Source organism: Haemaphysalis longicornis, unplaced genomic scaffold, assembly GCF_048455015.1.
Source record: "Haemaphysalis longicornis isolate Haplotype H1 unplaced genomic scaffold, Haemaphysalis longicornis Haplotype H1 scaffold_5, whole genome shotgun sequence".
NCBI lineage: Eukaryota > Metazoa > Arthropoda > Arachnida > Ixodida > Ixodidae > Haemaphysalis > Haemaphysalis longicornis.
In genome coordinates, this window is record NW_027526385.1 from 99,675,760 (window position 1) to 99,698,109 (window position 22,350).

At 47.2% G+C, this 22,350-nt stretch overlaps 1 protein-coding gene across 2 annotated transcripts in view; it reads right to left on the bottom strand.

The window, feature by feature from the left end:
- LOC144138619 (uncharacterized) overlaps positions 1-22,350 on the bottom strand; it is a 65,679-nt gene that overhangs the window by 14,404 nt on the left and 28,925 nt on the right. The window contains exon 1 of one of the 2 annotated variants that reach the window (XM_077670999.1): positions 17,813-18,081. The exons of the other annotated variant lie outside the window; for it this stretch is intronic. The gene's annotated coding sequence lies outside the window, so the exon portion shown is untranslated. Of the gene's footprint in view, positions 1-17,812; positions 18,082-22,350 lie in introns of those variants that run through there. 2 annotated transcript variants of the gene reach the window in all.

A 22,350-nucleotide genomic window follows, 5' to 3' on the forward strand; every position in this document is an offset into this window, starting at 1 on the left:
AGTTGGTTCTCACCAAACGTGCGGTATTGGGAAGAGAAGTATTCAAACGAATATACATATTGCTCGTTCTTTATTGGAATGCGTGTCTGATTCGGTTGAACAGGTGGCCCTTATCCAAATTGACCCTGCGAAAGCATTTGATCGGGTGTCTCGCGACTTTTTATTTGCACTTTTGGAAGCGGCTAATGTAGGTGATGTGCTATATAGAGGCATTCAGCTTTGCTACAAGAATTGTACTACAAAACTTGTCGTCAATCGCGTTCTCTCAAAGCCAGTTCAGATCAGGCCGTCTGTTAGACAGGGCTGTCCTGTATCGCCTCTACTGTTTGCACTGTACATGGAGCCTCTTTGCGTTAGCATACAAAAGAGCCAAAGAGTACGTGGTTTTTCGTTAGCGTCATGTGAAGTTAAAGTTCTTTGGTATGCTGATGACATTGCCTATTTTTGTGTTGACAAGCGTAGTATTCACGAAGCCCTTGTATTGACTAAGGAGTTTTGTGACGTGTCTGGAGCGGTCATGAATATGGAGAAAACTAAGGGGTTTTGGTTTGGCCTGTGGGGAACCAAACCTTCCAAATTTGCAGGTATTAATTGGGACAACACACCGCTTGAGTACCTTGGCGTGCCTTTGCACCAAATAAGGAACTCAGGACCACACTGGTCTTCAGCACTCACGCATGTCAAGCGTGCCTCGCAGGCATGGATGGGGCGAGAATTTTCTGTATTTGCCCGTGCGCAAGTCTGCAATGTCTTCTCGGTGGCAAAGCTTGTTTATGTGCTTCAGGTACTGCACTGTGCGCGGGCGAAAGTCCAGGCTCTACACAGAGTGTTTGCTACCTTCGTGTGGGGATCTGAATGGGAGCCAATGCGCAGAGATAATTGGTTTCTTATACGGTCTGGTGGTGTTGGGTTAATGCATTTGTTTGTGCACCAACTTGTGTCTCGGTTTTTCTTCTACAAGTCGGCGGAGCATCCATTTTTACGTACTGCAATTCAAGAGCGCATAAGTTACTATTTACCGTTCCTCCTTGTTTCTACGGGTGAAGTGAACCAAAAGACGCCATGGGGTTTTCTAAAAAAAGTTTTGGATACTTTTCATTTCCTTACTGCGCGGTTTTCTCTGGAGTACCTGTTTAGCCTTTCAAGGACGGCTATGACGAACACTTTAATTCATAATCTATTCCCTGTGCCTCTTTATCGCAAGCCATACTTGCGGGACCATACGAATAATGTTTTAGACGGTGCCAAGCGTATGTGCGTGCCGCCAAATGCCAAAACGTTTTTCTTTAAGCTTCATTCGCAAACGCTTCCAGATAAAACATGGCTGCGAGACAAAGGAATGTCGATCCCTTCGTCAGACAATTGCCGCTTGTGCAACCAACCAGAAACTATTGACCACTGTTTTGTGCTGTGCCGTGACGCGGTGTTTTTCTGGGACGTTTTGCAACGGACACTAAAAAAGGACATTGACATCACCCCATACACCATTCGCTTCTTGCCATTTGAGGACGTTAATCGGGTGCCATATGACGTTTTTGTGCTCCTAGGTTTGTTTAGCTTGTGGAAGTGCCGCATGACTGATCGGCATGCTGAACCCCCTAGGCCGACCAAGGTCATTTTTCGGGAACAGGCGGCGTTGGTACGGAGCGTTTATGTTGCGCAGAGTGACCCACCAGAGTGGCTGCATCTTTTGGATGCGTGCGTTTGCTTGCCTGAGTTTTGAATTGGTGCCGACCTTTGTTAGACTGACGTGCTTACCCTTTGCTGCCTGTTAGTGTTCATATTGCGTGTCAATTGTCTTGGCTGAGTTCTCTCTAAAATTTCCATGTATGAAAGAAAAAAAAACTGACCTGTGGCCGAGTGGTCCAAGGCGCTAGGTTACTGTTTTGCAAGTCGCAAGTTCGAATCCCCGCGGATGCATCGGTTTTTTTTGTCAGTTGATTTTTTCGTTTTCGGCCGATGTTTTCTAAACTGAGTTCACCATTTTTGGGCCGTAACGTTCACTGTTCCACGAGCGTGTTTGCAGAACGCGCGCAGACTGCCACTGACGCTGTAGCGAGTTCTCGTTAGCGTGCTGCTGCTTGCAGGCGGTGGGCACAGGCCTGAATCAGCACACCCTTGGCCTTGTGCGAACCAGTGGCGCACCCACGGGGGGGGGTTCTGGGGGTTGTAACCCCCCTTCCCCCCCCCCCCCCCAGTTGTCCGTCGACCCAACCCCCTCCGCACGCCTCTCCCGCTGAACCGAAACCGAAGTTCACCGAGCGCAGTGTGTAGTCTAGTCTCGGAAGATTTTTTTATTGGACATTCGAAGTTAAATCTCGAAGAAGAATATTGTATGACCGGCATTAAAAAATAAAACTAGAGCATGAGCTTTTAGGATTGTGCTTTTAAGACAGTGCGGACCAACTTGCGTATAACTTGAAGTTGTTTAAGAAAAAGAATTAGAAAAAATTTTATTGACACAAAAAGTGTCCCTGGACAGGAAATTCCTGAATTCTTTGGAATTCCTGAGAGTTTTAAATGATTCCGTAGCCCCCCTCCCCCCTATGGCATGCCTCATAGCCCACGCTAAACCGCAAATAGTCGCACAATTTTTGTAGGGCCAGATTATACCACCTTCTGAACTTCTGTGCGGAACTTCCATTACGAGATTTGAATCATTCGTCGTCTTCTAGAAAAAAAAATTCCCCCGCATTTCCCCGAAGGGGAGTATGAGGAAGTGCGAAGCACGGGGTGATGCTATGAGGGGGAGTTTGTTGAAGTGTGGTGGCATTTTGCCCGTTAGTTACATTAACACCCCCTCGTGATCACGTTCGGCTTAACACGCCTCGTTTGTCCCTCTGCGGAAATCTTGGTGAATTAACGTGTATGTTCGAGAGGAGGAGCGCACCGCACCGCAGCGCACCGCAGCTGCGAAGCGCCGACCGGAGTGAAGGGAGAGGAGGCGCAGTCACGTGAGAGAATGCAGAACTAGCGGGTTTGTAGTATCACGTGTACACCACGCAGTTATCAAGCCGCTATAACGCCGCTGAGTCGCCAACGCACGCCGCTGACGACGTATTTTGAATGCGTTAAAGATATAAGGCGCGTTACTAACACTGATATCAACGGCCCACTAACGACTTCTACGCCCAACCCCTCGTCCCTATTACATTACCGTATACTGTAAACAAATGACACCATCGCCCATTTGTAAGTGTTTCTAATAGGAACCACGCCAGCACTGCGTGGCTTTGCTGGCACTGTCTACGAATAGTTTCCACTTCCCTGGCGAAACACGCTGAATCTTGTCTTGGCTTGTTCAGTTCCCGAACGCGATTATTTGTCTGTGTGAGCAAAGGATGTTGCACTGTTCTCTGAAACCTCTGTAATCACTTCATCTGGCCCTGTATGTATATTTGTAAATAAAGTTACTGTTACAAAAAAAAAAATCGCGTCCGTGGCTTAGTCGGTAGAGCGTCGCGCTGCGGCCGCAAAGTCCGCAGATCGAAACCTGGCGCCGGATGCTGTTTTTTTTTTATATAGTGTAGTGGCCTGGCTGGCGCGCCGAGAGAGGGTGTTGCGAGCTGGGGAGTAGTGTGCGGCGGAGGCATCGACGACGAAAACGGATAAGTGTTTTATATTTATTATTCCTTTTTTAGAGTGACCATGTTTTAGAGAGAGATGTAGGTTAGTTGAAAGGGGCGGTAGTTGTTAGCGTAGGGAAGTGACCGAATCAGAGGTGTCGCTCGGTTGTTGCACGTGGCGGTTTGTAAGCGTTGGTAATTCGTGAAAGAAGAATTGATGCTGTAGGAAAGAATCGCACGTTGCGGCTTACTTTTAGATTGGAAGGGAGCGCGCGAGAACGCGGCAGTGAAATAAGCCAGAGTTGGGCACGCCTTGGAGGGGCAGTACCATGCCTCAGAGGAAGAAGCCGGGTGTGATGTGCACGGGGTGCGAGCACGAATACCCGCTCGAGGAGACGAGATTTGAGTCGGTCGAGGACGCGGAAGGACAGGAATTCATGTGCAGAGTGTGTGTGCTAGCGTCGCGCCTCGACCGGCTCGAGGAAGAAAAGGAGCAGCTCAGAGTTCAGGTAGGCGAGCTACAGGAGGAGTTGAAGGATGAAAAAGAGCAGAGGAAGGCACTCGAAGAGAGGCTGGCGCAAATGGAGGTCAAAATGGCGACGAAGGGTGACATCCCAACAAACGATGAAGCAGGTCACGAGGCAGATGGGTCGGCAGTGCTTGACCCCGAGAAGGGAAAGGAGAACAAAGACGCCACGCCGGAAGACGATCCTGAGCTGGCGCTGACTCAGCCGGTGCGGGAGCAGGTGGCCGCGCCGGGGGGCAGCCAGGAAAAGGAAGAAAGGCGCATGGTGATCGTGGCGGGGGACTCCAACATGCGGTACTCAGAAATGGAGATTAGAGGTCGGGTGAGAGAGGACGAGAGAGTGCAGGTTGGCGTGTTCCCGGGGCAGACGGTCAGGGTAGTGTTAGAAAAGGCAAAGGAAAAAATGTGGGAAAATATGCAGGGGCAGAACCTAGTGATTATCGCAGGAGGAACCAATGACGTTCTGCAGGGAAGGGGCGCGGGAGTGCGCAAGCAGCTAGAAAAGGGGGTGAAGGAACTTCGTGAGCTGTGCCCACATGTGCAGGTCGTCGTGAGCACAGTACCAGAGATAATTGGGAGAGGGGTACATGTGGAAAGGGAAGTTGTAGCGGTAAACCGAGACATACGGGAGCTGGGCAAGGAGCGAGTTTCGCTGTCACAGACATCAACAGGGATGTCCGATGGATGGGCCGGAAAAGGGCGTTCCAGCGTGACGGAGTGCATTTCAACGGGCAGGTGGGAGCAGCCATCGGAAGACGACACGCGGCGCGAACTGTGGCTTTTTTAGGGGGCCCACAGGCCTTTGCGAAGATGGCGTAGACAAATGCAAGGAGCAAAGGGAGATAGCGGGGTCGGTGCAGATCGGTGCAGGCAAACGAAAGGGACGACGACGGCGTGTAAAGAAGAGAGGGGCGAAACTTAATATCGCGTACATAAACATGCAGGGTGGCAGGAAAAGAGAGAAGTGGATGGAGATTACTAAGCAGCTAGAAGAGGAAGATATCCAGGTATACGCTGTGACCGAGACGCACCTACGGGACTTGGAGGAACCTCCGGCAATCGGAGAGTATGCATGGGAAGGTTGTAACAGGACGGCTGGATTGAGAAAAGGCGGAGGAGTAGGTATGCTGGTACGGCAGGGGACTAATTGGAAGAGAGTGAAAGAAGACTGTAAAGAACATGTGTGGATGAAAGGGATAGTGGAGGGTAGAGAAATGGCTTTAGGGGTGTCTTACCTGTGGACGGGTAAGGATAGCAAAGAACAAAACGAAAAACTGGTGGCGTGTCTAAAAAAGGACATCGAAGATTTGAAACGTTCCGGGGAGGTACTATTGGTAGGGGACATGAACGCCCACATTGAAGATCTAGATGGGTACACCGACTTCAACGGAAATCTAATGCTAGATATGTGTGAGTACCAGAAGCTGATCATAGTAAATAGGGAACAAAAATGCGAGGGTCAAATAACGTGGGAGTGTGGTAGGAGACAGTCGAGTATTGACTACTGCCTTATTTCAGAGGGACTTTATGAATGGTTGGATGGCATGACCATAGATGAGGAAGGGGGCCACAGTCTGGGCAGTGACCACAAGCGCATAAACCTGAGTTTTGGGAAACTGGGGGGCGAAAAAAACGGGTCGACCGGGGCAGCGCACAAAGTTAAACAGCAAACAAATTGCGGATATAGCCAAAAGCATAGAGGCGGACATAGAAAGAAATCCTGGAGAAGAGTGGGAATATGACAGGCTCATCAAGACTATGCAGAAAAAAATAGTCAAGGCAGAGGGGGCCAATCGATGGAGAGGAAAAAAAAACACCAAAAAGCTCGTGGAACAAAGAAATAAAGGCGGCGATAGAGAGGCGTAAACAGGCGTCTAGAGAGCACAGGCAGGCCAAGAGGATGGGGAGACATAAGGAGGAGGTGGACCTAAAATGGGAGCAGTATAAGAAAATGAAACAGGAAGTGCAGCCATTAGTGCAGGCGAAAATAAAGGGGGACAGCGAGCGATGGGTAGCGCAAATACGAGGAAGGGGTAGAGACGCGCCGAAAAGGTTTTGGAACCACGTGCAGGCATTAGGGAAACGTACGAGTCCCACAGAAGGCGGTGCTATAGAAAACGAGCAGGGGCAGATGCTCAAGGGAGAGGAAGCATTAGCATACCTGCACAAAATCATCACGGAGAAGTTCGGTAAGGTGGATGAAGAGGCCCCGCAGCGATACAGAGATGTTGCGGCGGGTAGGCCGAAATGTCTGGAGATAGATGGGGACAAGCTGAAATGGAAAAGAGCAGAGGAAAAGGTCCCCAAGAATACTGCGGCAGGCACGGATGGGATACCGATGGAGTTGATTAACCAGTTAGGACCAAAGAGCAAGGGAAAGCTACTGCAAGCCATCAGAACAAGGATAGAAGAAAAGGCAATACCGGCCGCGTGGCAAATGAGCAGGATGAACTTAGTGTACAAGGGCAAAGGAGTCAGGACAAACCCAAGCTCGTATAGGCCAGTAACCGTGACGTCAGTGCTGTACAGGTTAGCAATGCAGGCAGGGAAGTTCGAACTAGAGCAGTGGGTGGAAGAAAATAGGATATTAGGGGAGCTTCAAAATGGGTTTCGAAAGGACAGAAGACTAGACGACAACTTATTCGTGGTAAGCCAATGCATAGAGGTGGCGAAGATGCAAAACCGACCTTTGTGGTTAGCCTTTCTGGACATTAAAGCGGCTTATGATAATGTAGACAGGGAGCGGCTTTGGAGTATCCTGGAGGACGAGGGAGTTGGGGCAGAATTCATTAGCTTACTCAGCGAGCTATACCGGGAGAACCAAGTGCAAATAGTGTGGGAGGGGGAAACATACAATAGACCTGTATACACCTACAAGGGTCTGAAACAAGGATGTCCTCTCTCTCCGCTGCTGTTCATGATCTACATGACGGGGTTAGAAAGGAAGCTAGAAGTCAGCACGATGGGGTTCGACTTATCCTACATGAAAAACGGGCAGGTGGTGGAACAACGGGTTCCGGGACTAATGTATGCAGACGACATATTGTTGATGGCGGACAACCGGATAAGTATGCAGGGCTTGATGGATATATGCGGTGAAGAAGCGACGCACCTAGGGCTATCCTTTAGCAGAGAAAAATCATGGATCATGGTCTTTAATGACGGCGAGGAGCACAAAACAGTATCAGTGCAGCAAGTAGAAATACCATTGGTGAAAGAGTATAAATATTTAGGAGTATGGCTGAACAATAGCGAAGATTACACGCAGGCGCATGAGGCTCACCTTAAGACGAAAGGAAGACGGAACGCGGCTATAATGAAGCATAGAGCCCTCTGGGGATACAGCAAATACGAGGTGGTAAGGGGAGTCTGGAAAGGGGTCATGGTACCAGGATTAACTTTCGCTAATTCGGTTCTGTGCATGAAGTCAGAGAAATCAGAGGGCGGTAGGCAGATTGGCCCTAGGGGCCCACAGTAAAACTACAAATGAAGCGGTACAAGGGGATATGGGCTGGTCGTCTTTCGAGGCGAGGGAGGCGCAGAGCAAGATAAAGTTTGAGGAACGACTTCGTGACATGGAGGACGAAAAATGGGCCGCGAGGGTGCTTAAGTACCTGTATTTGAGGAGCGTGGACACGCGGTGGAGACGGAGGACCAGACAGCTGACCAAGCGGTACGGAACATCGGTAGGGGAAAGCGGGGTTTACACAACAGTTAAAAAGCAGGTAAAGGCAGCAGAGACGACGAAGTGGGCAGAGAGAATGGAAGCAAAAAAAAAACCCTGGAGACTTATAGGACAGAGAAACGGCAAATTAAGAAGGAGGGATTCTATGGCAATACGAGAGGCAGTGCGGTGCTCTTCGAGGCACGGGCAGGGTGCCTGAGAACCCGGGCATACACGGGTAGCTACAGGCCGCAGGATGAAACGTGTGCATGTTGCGGCAGTGATCGGGAAACTATAGACCATATTGTCAGGAGCTGCACAGAGATACGGCCACCGCGGGGTGAGGGGGAAACGACGCTGGCGGAGGCCTTGGGATTTGGGGCGAGGGGGAACCTCAACTTCAAGGCCATAGAGGTGACGAAGAGGCGACTGGAGTGGTGGTGGAGGAAAAGCAGGGAAGGGATGGGTACGCAGGTGGAGTAATCATGCGGACGAGAATTTAGAACAGCGAGGGGAGAAAAAAGGGGGGTGGGGGCGATGAGTTTAAAACAGAAAAGAGGGAGAGATGGGAGGGAGGAAGCAAATCTATAGGTTAACCTGGGAGTAGGGCATGTAAACGTAATAAAACAGGCAAGTCGGTTGCTGACAACCGACGCCCCGATTCAAAGGGAAAGCCACTAATCATCATCATCATCACAGTAAAGGGGCTTTAGGAGAGTAGGCGAGGGGGGAGAGGAGGCGCTATGCGAGCGCGACGATTCAGGCTCGCTTAAGAAGTGCATTCGCACTTATTCCTGGCCAATCTCCCACGTGGGTATGTGCCATGTCAGCGGCCAGGCAGCGCGCGCCCATCTCCCCCCGTTGCTAAGGAAGACGAAAAGCGCGCGCACCCGCAGCTGTTGCTATGCGGACGGCGGAAGGTTCGGGGTCGCTTATAAAGTGCATTCGCACTTAAAAAAGACGCTTAAATATCCCATAGGTTGGGACCCAGTATTGTCGAGCTTGCCTTCCGGCCTCAAATCAAATCTAACAAGATCAGATCAAAGTTGTTTTACTTCGTTTGAAAGCTTAAACAACTGTTTTTCCTTCAATGCTAAGCACTGTACGAGCCCTCCCTCTCCCGTTGAATAAAAAAAGGTTTGGTTTTCCTTTACATATATCGCCTGAGTGTAACATTATAGTGAGGAAGACAGCAACGCTTCGTGCGCAGTTACGAAAACCTGTGATCACAGATAACAATGATGTTTTGTTCAATAGGCTTTCAGAAATATGTGTTAAATTGACTGTTCAGTGCAAATTGTGCCAGCCTATACAAACAGATTTCGTGGTTTACTCTTGGCTTGACTTCACCAGTGAAGAATGCATTAATTGTATTTTTTCCCCGACCTCATCAACCGTCATCCCTTCCGTCCAATTCTACTTCCAAACTTGGGTCCGGGGCCTCGGGCAATGAAAAAAGGCTTCGCGTATCTTCTTTTTTTATGTAAAGGTGCATCCATTATTATATTCCTTCTGCAGGCGAATTGTATAGGTTATGGCGACTGATTTAATGCGTAATTTTTTCGCGTAAAAAATAATACAATCTCGGCTGGTCTTTATAGTTTTACATATTTTATTCTTTGTAGTTATTTATTTTTATTTTTTTGTATTACTTACACTTGTCTTTATATTTGTTCTTTTACATTTCTACATTTATATATTATCATATTTTGTTTGTTGCGAACATTTCAAACTCCCCCTAGACAAAAATCCTGGGTGCGCTAATGGTGCGAACACGTTTTTTACGATGCAGGCATGAGTGAGGCAAGCTCCGAATTAGAGGGAATAGTGCATGGCATTTGAGCGTCAGCGGTGACGCGGAGGGCGTCATCCACTGCGAAGGCCTCGGCTAGTGATTTCTAGGATTCCAAGCCGTCCTGGGAGGCTTATCTCAGGCATTTTACAGCCGACAATATGGCAGAAGGCCGATACGGCGATTACTGAGATATCGAGAAGGCCCATCCAAAGATGCCGTCGGATGTCAAACTTGTTGTTTTACAGAACCGAAACCGAAACTTCTTTGAATGCTAACCTCAGATATCGTCCAATCACGGTTCCATCTCCTCCCCACGTCACAGCTTTAGTTGGTGCGGCCGCCACAGACCGCGAATGGTAGTTTTCTTCTTTCCCGCTTTATAAAATAATTAACGACTTATCAACCGGATAAACGATGAAAAGTGTGGCAATTTGAGCCAGTCTAAGCAGTGCAAGCAAAACCGGGAGCTTGACAAATTCACTCCAGTGTCCCTTTAAGGACCTCGTTGTCCGCAAAAACTAAGACCAATGTTCAGGGTAAAATGGAGAAGTGAAATCGCGAGAAGTCGGCGAAAAATGTGAACAGTGATGGAGCCAAAATTTCAGCAAGAGGACTCGCATTCAGACAAGGTATACCTTGTCATAACGATGGCTCCGGGGACATTTCCTTCTTTATTGGTTTCTCATCATTGTTTGCAAGAGTTACACAGACAGTGCTACAAAATTCCAGCCTTTATTCGCTAAAGAAGACCAACCAAGCGAAAATCCTCACTCCGTGCTTACGTAGCCTCACATTGCTTTTATGCTTATTAAAAGTTATTATAATAATAATAATAATAATAATAATAATCTAGAGACTTTAAAGGTCCTCTTCCTTTTTTAAAGTTGTATTCGGCTCTCTGCCTACCTCTTCTCGAATACGGCTCTGTTGTTTGGAATGGAACTTGCAAGTCCAATAGTGACCGTATCGAAAGAGTGCAAAATAAGTTCCTCTTTATCTTTAAGCACCGCTTCCGTCATGTGCTAGAAGACGCTAACGGCACTGTGCCTTTTCTGAAAAGTCTTCCTTCCCTTCGGTGTCGACGAATGCGAGCTGATATTATCTTTCTTTATAAACTTCTTCATGGGGATATTTTGTGTGACGACTTGGTTACACTTATCAATGTCAACTTGCCGAACAAACTTTTCCGAACATTTCGAACTTTTAGAACAGATGCTTTAAGTAGAAGACGCTCGTCCATCTGCAGAATACAATGTGCATATAACGAATATTCTGATCGTCTTGATATATTTCAGAGCTCTTTTTCTTTGTTCTCAAACGACTTGAAAACTGTTGTAGCTTAAGTGCCTTTAGTCATTGCAAATTTATGTGCTGTATTTATTTTAGGCAAATCATGTTCTTGTTTGTTTGTTTTAAATGCAGAGCATTTTAGTAACTCACGATGTCACCCGCGTTGGCGTCCGTAGTCCGCATCACTACGTAGTCCGCACCCTACACTATATAAAGAAATAATACCTTCCGGCGCCAGGTTTCGATCCCACGAATCTGCGGGCGGAACGCAAGGTACACGGCACTTTACCGACTGCTCCACGGAGCTGACACAGAATGGAAGGTTACGCACGCGCCTTATATCTTTGACTCATTCAACCGTCGGCCACAGGTGCGCCCTCTCCCCCGCGTCCTCCTCGCCTTCTCTCCGCTCGCAACACCCTCTCTCGCCGCGTTCGGTTCGCGTTCATGTGGTGGCGCGATTTCGGCGCTATAACACTCTCTCGCGAAGGGCATTGGATTGGATTGGATTGGATTGGATTGGCTTGGCTTGGCTTGGCTTGGATTGGATTGGATTTGGATTGGGTTGGATTAAAGGGGATTGTGTTGGATTGTGTTGCGTCATAGCCGCGCCACGTTGCGTCGTAGCCTCTCCACGTTGCGTAATAGCCGCGGCAGGGGGTTCACGGCACGTTTCACGTTTCACCATCGACTTCATCGACAATGTCTACGCTGGAAGACAACAATTACAACAACAACAACCAATACGTAATTCATAAGACTTGCAGGCACGCCCCCCGCGGAAATGCTCTGCATTTGATCGTGCCCCTCGCGAGGGGGATGTTTTGATTTTTTTTAAACAATGTTGTCAGATATGGGGCATCTTTTTAGATTTGTTAGATTGAAAAAGATTGAAAATGTATTGCCTATATCTCATTGAAGAATTATTTTAACTTCTGGCTGCTTCAGTCACGGCCGGGCGGTTGGATCGAGCGACAGAGTGGCAAACATACATACATACGGACAGACATTTTTTTCACATTTCCTGGTTTTTCGTTGCTTGAATTGCTGTAGGTTTGAGTGCCAGTGCTTGTAATGCTGAACTTCTTTCAAAGTTAAAACTTCCGAACATTTTGTTATAAAACCTTCGTGTTATGCGTATAACTTCTTATCTCTGTCATGTTCAGTGAGTATTTCCTGTTTGTCACGTGCCTTGAACATTTCGCTGTCCGAGTGTCATGGCTTGCAACGCTAGGTCTCCTGTTTCTTTTTTTTTTTTTTGCTGTTTTGCTTTTTGAGATTACTGTAACTATCTTTACTTTATTGTTTCTTTCATGCATACAGTTTTGTGTGTTGTGTTGTCTTGATTTTAGTTTGTTTTTATGTACGATTTGTATATGGTGTACCAGTACCAAGACCCTAGGGTTGTTCCTGGGCACCGAAAATAAAGGTTGATTGATTGATTGATTGATTGATTGATTGATTGATTATTATTATTATTATTACTCAGGCCTCTGGCTGTTCCTGGGCACGTAAACATGATTGATTGATTGATTGATTGATTGATTATTATTATTATTATTATTATTATTATTATTATTGAACACAGTATGTTAAACATCTATGATATCTCTGTCGTTCGTTTTTCTTTTTTTTTCTGAAATTTGGTTTCTCTGCGGTTCTGTTTAACCAATATAGTTGCCTGTTTTTGAAACTGTTTACTTATCATGCTTGTCTTATCATTTGTCTCTATACTGTTGTCATTGTTTTTGTCGTCTTACTGTCAAACTTTGTTCTCTGCTTGTTGTGTATTCATTACAATAAGCTGAGCCACAAAGGCATCTTCTTTTTTTTTTCTTTTTTACCTGTACCCAGGCTCCGCCTGTGCGTTATTTTTGTAATTTTCGCTACTTCAATATGTGTGTGTCTTGTCGCTTGTTTGTTTCTTGCAATATGTTTCTTGTATTTTGTTTTCATATAACTATCCGTGCGCCAGCACTCAGGCCTCTGGCTGTTCCTGGGCACGTAAATAAACATGATTGATTGATTGATTGATTGATTATTATTATTATTATTATTATTATTATTATTGTGCTTTTTGGGTGAAAGAAAAAACGTACTGAAAGGAATATCTGTAAATGGTAAAATTGTAACTGATTGCAAAGAAGTAGATCAAGCATTCAATAATTACTTTCAGCCTTTCACCAGGTAGCTTGCCTCAAAAACGCCTAGTACATGCTTCAATTATACCTTTTATATCTGATCTTGGACTTCTGGCAGTGTTACGAAAGCTCGATTCAAGCAAAAGCCCTGGCTCCGATGGTCTTCCAAAGGGGTGCTGCGTGCAGCGTAATGCAGATTTTATCCTAGCCCTGGCAGTTTTTCTGATGGAGGCGAACAAAACCGACTATGTCTCGAGATTTTAACCCCTGAAAATATACAGGCAATTTAAATTAACCTGTACTCCTCTATTATGGTACAACTCATCCCTTGAGTGCTCAAAACACCGAACAGTTTAAAATTTTGTAGGCACCGAAAAAAATGCTAAAATTTTGAATTTTGTTAATGTCACAAATTTAGAAGTTAAAACGAATCCGCAGCCCTCCCCTACTGTGCATCTCACGGCGCAGATACAGCTTCAGCGTATTAAGCCCCAGAATTTGAATTTCTTGAATTTTCACGAACTCCAGTTTACAGATATGTAGAAAGTACAGAATTACATTAACATAAGCGTGATCTCTTAGTTAAGAAAAAAGCCATGCAAATCGTATAAAATCCATGCAAATTGTATGCCTAGCTAAGAAAACAGCCATGCAAATTGTATTGTATAAACGGCTGCAGTTAGGTGGATGTCAAACTTTTATTCGCAGAAACTTACTCCACCTTGGGGATTTCCCCTAAGTCTCGTCGATTAACACCTGTCCTTCACTTCGAGTTGTTGATCAATTCGCTCGTGCGCTACAAACGACTGACCTCCTGGTTAGCTCAATTGGTAGAGCGACTGCTCCGGTTGAGCAGTGGTCCCGGGTTGGAATCCTGGACCAGGACAAATTTTTCTTCAACTGCGAAGTTTCTGAGAGAGCTGTATAGCTTTCCTTTGTAGCCGTATGGCTGCAGTTAGGTGGATGCCAAACTTTCATTCGCGTATCATTGGAGTGTATGTATTCATGTTGTTTGAAAAATATGTAGTTTTATGCCTTTTTAAGTGCGAATGCACTTCTTAAGCGAGCCTGAAGCGTCCGCCGCCGTCCGCATTCCGCCGCCGTCCGCATAGCAACAGCAGCGGGTGCGCGCGCTCCTCGTCTTCCTTGGCAACGGGGGGAGATGGGCGCGCGCTGCCTGGCCGCTGACATGGCACATACCCACGTGGGGGATTGGCCAGGAATCTCCTCGTCTTCCTTGGCAACGGGGGGAGATGGGCGCGCGCTGCCTGGCCGCTGACATGGCACATACCCACGTGGGGGATTGGCCAGGAATCGGGCGTGAGAAGGGCTAATGCACCCGCTTAAAGGAGTACTGACACGAAATTTCAAAGCTGAGATCCGCTCTAGCAATCAAGTACAACGACAACACAAATAGGTGTCTGTGAATAAATGCATCTTTCTTTCTTTGTAGTTGTGTGTGTGTGTGATCTCTCTTTCGCGAACATTACCGAACCGCGCAAATTCAACTCCTGCATTCGCACTTTCACATTCTTCCCTCGGGGAAATGCGGGGAATTTTTTTTTTCTAACGTAGAACGTGTATGCTACCAGAAGTTTCTCTAAGATAACTTGAGGTCATGCACATATGCTATGCACGCCATGAGTACGACCTGTACAGTTGTGTACAAACGTAACGCAAATGCCGCCAGTGTCGCGAAGTGATTGTCATCGCGTCTGAATGCCCTGTCGGTAAGCTTGCGGTGGCTGGTGCTGGGGATAGCTATAGTGCGCAGAACGCTTTTTATTATTCGCCTGTGGCTGATCGTTGTGTAGAAGCCCTGTTCGTAATACGACCATTTCTATGTTTTGCTCGCAAGTGCGATATCGCTCGCCCCAGCAATGCGTTGACCGTTTTATTGCAAAAACTTTAAATTCCGCACGACTCTGCTGCAGCTCGCGCACCTTAAGAGTTTGGTCCATAGGCTGCCAGTCTAACGAAATGAATATTGTTAGTATTCAGGCGGCTTTTGAGCTAACTAGTCTGAAGAACTCCCGGCAGTGGTAAAAATGAGGTGCTTTAAAATGTTTATTGTGCTTGAGGGTTTAGATAACCGAAAACTTGGAACATGGTACTGGGGCTGATGCAAAACCGTATTTGTGAGGAAAAAGCGTATATAAGCTCCTCCTTAACGAGCACACCTTCTTCGTGGAGATCGGGCACTCGCGAAGTAGGCAAGAAAACCTGTATGCCAGCTGTTTCCAGCTATAGGTATACATACTCAGAGCATTATCTCGCACATCCATGGTGACCATTGCATTGAGTGGCGTTGAGTGGCGTCGTTAGATGAGTACTTACATTGAGAAGAAGACGAATGGCACGCGGAAAAGGCGATAATGTTATCAGTGGAACGCCCGCTCTACGCGTCGCCACTGCGGAGCGTCTGCCTCGCGCGCCAAGTTTCAAGTAGTTTGGGATTGCATAACTCCCCGCAAGAATCGCCGCTGCAGCTGCGTCGTACGAAGGTCGCGACCGAATTTTTTTCCCCTTTTACATAATGGCTCGTTGGCACCACTTGCCAGGATCTCAAGGCGTCCTCTACTGGGGAAGCCACCACCCCGAAGGCTCCATTTTATTTATTTTTAAATGCAGAGCATTTTAGTAACTCACGATGTCACCCGCGTTGGCGTCCGTAGTCCGCATCACTACGTAGTCCGCACCCTACACTATATAAAGAAATAATACCTTCCGGCGCCAGGTTTCGATCCCACGAATCTGCGGGCGGAACGCAAGGTACACGGCACTTTACCGACTGCTCCACGGAGCCGACACAGAATGGAAGGTTACGCACGCGCCTTATATCCTTGACTCATTCAACCGTCAGCCACAGGTGCGCCCTCTCCCCCGCGTCCTCCTCGCCTTCTCTCCGCTCGCAACACCCTCTCTCGCCGCGTTCGGTTCGCGTTCATGTGGTGGCGCGATTTCGGCGCTATAACACTCTCTCGCGAAGGGCATTGGATTGGATTGGATTGGATTGGCTTGGCTTGGCTTGGCTTGGATTGGATTTGGATTGGGTTGGATTAAAGTGGATTGTGTTGGATTGTGTTGCGTCATAGCAACGCCACGTTGCGTCGTAGCCTCTCCACGTTGCGTAATAGCCGCGGCAGGGGGTTCACGGCACGTTTCACGTTTCACCATCGACTTCATCGACAATGTCTACGCTGGAAGACAACAATTACAACAACAACAACCAATACGTAATTCATAAGACTTGCAGGCACGCCCCCCGCGGAAATGCTCTGCATTTGATCGTGCCCCTCGCGAGGGGGATGTTTTGATTTTTTCTCAATAAAGTTTCTCTCTCTCTCTCTCTCTCTCTCTCTCTCTCTCTATCTCTCTCTCTCTCTCTCTCTCTGCGCGTCACGGTTCTGAACGTCGAATTCTAAACTATGCATATTCGCCGTCCTATTTCTCTTGGAAAGCGATCCTCTTGCGCATAACTTTGCGGCATGTCTTGACGTTTCGATCGCAGCCTTTCCGCTTGCGCTCCGCAAGGGCAGACTATCGTTTGTATGCATGTGAGTGAGATGTGCACGCTGTTTAGAGCCGTATTCTGTCACCCGCCAGTGAGTCGCCCTTGTCTGAGCTTAGTGAACATATTGGTGTTCCCAACCATTTAAATGGGCCCTGAAGAGCCCATGCAACTTTGTAAAATTTTAAAGAACCCGCTTTTGGGACGTCACTCAGCTTCTCCCCAGCCCAAAACGACGTTTGTCTGGGCTCGGAGAATTCGTCTAGAAGAATTCTCCTAGTGTGTCTGTGCTCCGAGATATCCGATTCTAAATTATAATTGTCGTCCGCATGACTACTCATGAAAGAGGGTTAGGATCGGAGAAAACCTCCTCCCTAATGTGACGCGGCTGTTGCGTGCAGCGTTTAGTCTGACATCGGAGCGGGGGCATCGGCAAAGATGATAACTGTCTCCCTTCCCCTCTCGGCTGGCTAAATCAAGATATGACAGCGCAACAGCCGCGTAACATCAGGGAGGAGCTCTGCGCCGATGCTAACTCTCTTGCGTGTGTAATCATGCGTACGACAATTAAAATTGGAGTCAGATATCTCGGAGCACAGACACGCTGTAGAAGAATTCTTCCAACTAATATTGCGTAAAACCACGACCACCTCTAACTTTTCTATACAAACATACCCACTTAGGAAGTCAACAGAAAGTTAATTATTACATTTTAGTCACTTGAGCTGTTAATTATGATAATTATCGTCCCACTTTGTTGCCACGCCCCCCCCGCCCCTGAGCCACATAACTTTTTTGCACAGATGGTCTTAGTTATAATTTATTTGCACAGAACAAAACCGTAAAGCCTAATTTTAAGCACCTAATATATCACGGTGTAGAATCGAAAAAAATGCCGGTTCGGTTACGGTTCGGGTAAGTTGATTTCGTTCCGGTTCAGTTCCGGTTCGATTAAATCAGGTGGCGAACCGGTTCGCGAACCAGTTCGGCAGCTTTGAAGCTCTTTGCGAACCGGTTCATGAAGAATTATTATTAGCGGAGTGCAAAAAAAACGTGTCGTGGTTTAAATTTAAAACCATCACAAAAACCAAATACAATTTTCGGTCATCCAAATTCTGGTTTCTTCACCACGAAAGTGGTGCAATATTAAAGTCGATGAGGTCACATAGTATAGATAACGCACGATCCATTTTTTTTTAGCTCTTATGTCGCCCTACCGACCAAAAATCAAAGCATCTTTCTTAAAAGAAAAATGGTTAAAACGCGAAGCTTTCTCGCGAGGAACCTGAGTCAAAGTCCAAAATCCCAACTGTACTTACAGTGAGAAGACGACGAATGGCAAGCGGAAAAAGCGATAATGTTGTCAGTGGAACGCCCGCTCTCCGTCGCCGCTGCGAAGCATCTGCCTCGCGCGCGACGCTTCAAGGAGTTTGGGATTTCACAATGCACCGCAACAATCGCCTCTGCAGCTGCGTCAGATAAAGGTCCCGACCACGGTGTAGGAAGGAGAGGTGACTCAACGCGGCGGGCGAGCGCGGCGAAACTTGGTTCGGCGCGGACGTATGCGCTCGTAGGTGGCGCTGCTCGAATGAGGGCCATGTACTGCGGGTTTTCGGTAGCCGCGGGCATGGAAACCAAGGAGGTTGTACAACCTCCTTGATGGAAACGCGCCTCGTACTGCGCCGTATAGAACGCGCGCTTGGATTTCAGTGGCATGAATTTATGGTCGCTTCAAACGAAAATACCGTTTCGAAAGAACCGAGGTTCTTAGGGACGTCTTGGGCTAGTATGTGAATTTTAAGGCCGAAGCGCATGCACGCTATTTGGGACGCGACAGCGACCGTAGCTTCAACACTTCTTTGCAAAGACGCAGCCACCTCTGCGAGTAATTTAAACAGCAGTATGGGCAAAAAAATGTTGCGGTGCACCAGTGCTATCCACTACAGTCACGGTGACTACGGCATACGAAGGCAATTTGAATTTCGCTGAACTCTGGCCCACATGAATCACATATCTATTTTAGTTTTGCGTTGTTACTTTTTGCAACATGTTTTTACAATAACTCATGCCTAATAAGCTTGTTCGAACATATACATGTTTATTGCACTGTTTTACTCAAAAATGTCCCCAACAAGAAATATTGAGGAAATCACACACTAAAGAATAAAGGGATCTTTCGATTACGTTGGGGACTTAAAACAAAACGAGATTTATTTCCTTCGGTTACATACGGTCTGCACTCAGCGAGGGTCTGTGCTGCTTCACTGCCGCTTCCGCACCCCGCTCTCGTCCAGACACGCCACTGCCCCCCTCCTCCTCTACGTCTGCATACCAGACGCCCCTCGCAGTTACACACCGCAGTCGCGCTCCGGGCCCGGGCATCCTCCTTTTCCTCTTCGTCTGGCATGCTGCCAGCGCGTCCTCTTGGGGTGCGGTTTGCGTGGGTCGTCTGGTGTCTGCATTGGGCGGGGAGCCAAACTGCTCTCTCGAAGAATCTTCAACATCCTCCCCGCCCAAATGGGCGCAGCTCATTTCTTTATGACTCCAGCCGATACAATAGCCACGGCCGCTGGATGAGAGCGCTCGCAAGGTGCGGCCTGCCGCGTCGCCCGGATTTCAACGGGCGAGGGCGTGAGTGGCGGTGTTTACGTTTGCCGCCGCTTGGCTCCCTCGTGGCGCTAGCGTTCGGGGACTGGTTTCGTGACGGAGCGGGGCGGTCCCCGTAGGCGAGCGCTTGCTCCGGCTGAGAGACAGCCAGCGCACGGGTTTTAAAGATGGTGTCAGTCCTGGGCTACTCAACCGCAAAAAATGTCTGTCCGTGTGTATGTATGTTTGCCACTCTGTCGCTCGATCCAACCGCCCGGCCGTGACTGAAGCAGCCAGAAGTTAAAATAATTCTTCAATGAGATATAGGCAATACATTTTCAATCTTTTTCAATCTAACAAATCTAAAAAGATGCCCCATATCTGACAACATTGTTTAAAAAAAATCAAAACATCCCCCTCGCGAGGGGCACGATCAAATGCAGAACATTTCCGCGGGGGGCGTGCCTGCAAGTCTTATGAATTACGTATTGGTTGTTGTTGTTGTAATTGTTGTCTTCCAGCGTAGACATTGTCGATGAAGTCGATAGTGAAACGTGAAACGTGCCGTGAACCCCCTGCCGCGGCTATTACGCAACGTGGAGAGGCTACGACGCAACGTGGCGCGGCTATGACGCAACACAATCCAACACAATCCACTTTAATCCAACCCAATCCAAATCCAATCCAATCCAAGCCAAGCCAAGCCAAGCCAATCCAATCCAATCCAATCCAATCCAATCCAATCCAATGCCCTTCGCGAGAGAGTGTTATAGCGCCGAAATCGCGCCACCACATGAACGCGAACCGAACGCGGCGAGAGAGGGTGTTGCGAGCGGAGAGAAGGCGAGGAGGACGCGGGGGAGAGGGCGCACCTTTGGCCGACGGTTGAATGAGTCAAGGATATAAGGCGCGTGCGTAACCTTCCATTCTGTGTCGGCTCCGTGGAGCAGTCGGTAAAGTGCCGTGTACCTTGCGTTCCGCCCGCAGATTCGTGGGATCGAAACCTGGCGCCGGAAGGTATTATTTCTTTATATAGTGTAGGGTTCGGACTACGTAGTGATGCGGACTACGGACGCCAACGCGGGTGACATCGTGAGTTACTAAAATGCTCTGCATTTAAAAGATAATATTCAACAAAAATATGATAACCACCGGTTAGCATTGTCTGAAAAAGTCTCACACACAGCACGTAAACCGCGTTGCACAGTTTAAAGCCGCAAGTTGATAAGTTACAGTTCAAGCGGCTGGTATTTGGTGGGACTTTATTCGTCCGAAATTTCAAAAATGTCACCTTTTCTCGGGAAACGCGGTGTCGACATACGGGAGAGCTATGAATATTTGCCGGTGACGGATTAAAGCTTGCCTTGAAGACACTTTGCAAAAACATGTTTGCCGGGCGGAATGCGCACCTCATAAAACGAGGACACGCGATAGGATGGTTCAAAAAGGATTTGAAAAGACTAGACATTTTGCTATGCGTGTCTTTTGATACTTTTATAGTGCCTCGATCATGTCTTGCCGCGCATAGAGATATGGGTTGTTTCATTTTCGCAGGCACGACAATGACTTTAAACGCGCTACTGAAAACTTTATTACAGAGGTTGTATAGAAAGAAAAATAAATGCGCCGTGCTGTGTTCAAGAGAGAGTGCGTACGGTCCACTCTCCTAGCTGCTAAGCATTTTTCAAACTTTGCGATGAGAACTATAGCGCTAGGTACAGTTCCTCCGTTATTTCATCACCGATTCAAACCCATATGCATTTATCCCTGAAGCAAACGGCCGGGCTCCTCGAGCAGCACCAGTATGTTCTCAAATTAGCGCGCTCTAAAGACGTTGCGGTAGTTTTGCTCTGTGAACATACTGCGCTTCAATTCGAATAATTTTCGTAGTGAAGGAAACTTTTTACATACGTTATCACGTCAGCTTTCTTTTTTGAGTCCCCAGCATAATCTCTACGTAATGCAAGATGTGTAATGCCTTGTATCTGCGCAAAAAATGCGTAATTCACGCAGTTAGAACTATTAATAATTATGATATTCAAGATGTAGATTGTTGGTTTAAAATAGCAAAGAAAGGAAGAAAATGTGAAATGGAAAAGCGGTGTTTGAATGCTTACGCATTATTAGGCAATTTTCGGAATTTCTGTACAATTTCGTTTTTTCTTTTGTGTCCGGGCAAAAATTTAGCTTGCCGAGCTCGCCAAATTTTTTTAAAATTTTTTGTCGACCCGCACATTCCATATGCTCTCCTTATTTGTTTTCGAGGCTACAGGGAACAAGTAAAAATATCATGTAGAAACTGGAATCGCTTTTCATTCAACTGTATATATATATATATATATATATATATATATATATATATATATATATATATATATATATATATATATATATATATATATATATATATATATATATATATATATATATAAATATATATATATATATATATATATATATATATATTGTCAAAATAAAAAAAGGCCGACATAGCTGTGATAGTAGTATTACTTCATAACCAAACAACTTGTAATCTATTAATATGTGCCATGAGATTAAACGAATTTAGTGCATGAAGAAAAACCTACAAAAAAGTTGGTTATGTCTTAAACATTGAGAAGTGGGCACTCATAAATAACAAGCGCCGTCACAAAAACATTGCTTCTGTTTGTCCGGAATTTTAATATATTCTCTGCAGTCGCAGCTTGCAGACAAAACGTAAATCTCTGCCGGGCGATAGGTCACCAAAAGCATGCCGGACGATGTAAGACACAACTACCCCGCAATGCGGGAAGGCACACTACCAACGCGTAATGCTGCTGCGCGAACGGAATTTAACTTGCATCTCGACCAGATGAAGCTCAGCCGCCGCTAATCGTGTTTGTCTTTTAACAGGCGTAACTTCAGTGCTGGTAAATGCCTTATGTGGAGCGTGGAACGCCGATGATAAGCCCACACTTCGAAATAAGCGGCCCGAAAGCAGGCGTCCCGCGGGCCACGCTCGCCGCAACCAGTCCCGGAACGGTGGCGCCGCGGTGGCAGTATTTGGCTCTAGGCGCACTCACGCCGCTTTGGAGGCACGCGGCAGGCCGCACGTCAGTGCGCCTTTCATCCAGCGGCCGTGCAATAGCTGGATCGGACGCCTGACGGTGGTTCCTCCAGGGAGTCGAACAAGGCAGGAACGCGTGTGACCGTCCCGACCGGGGAAAACTTGCACAATCCGACCCGTTTTCCAGGTCTGCCGGGGCTGAAAATCGTCGTGTAGCAACAC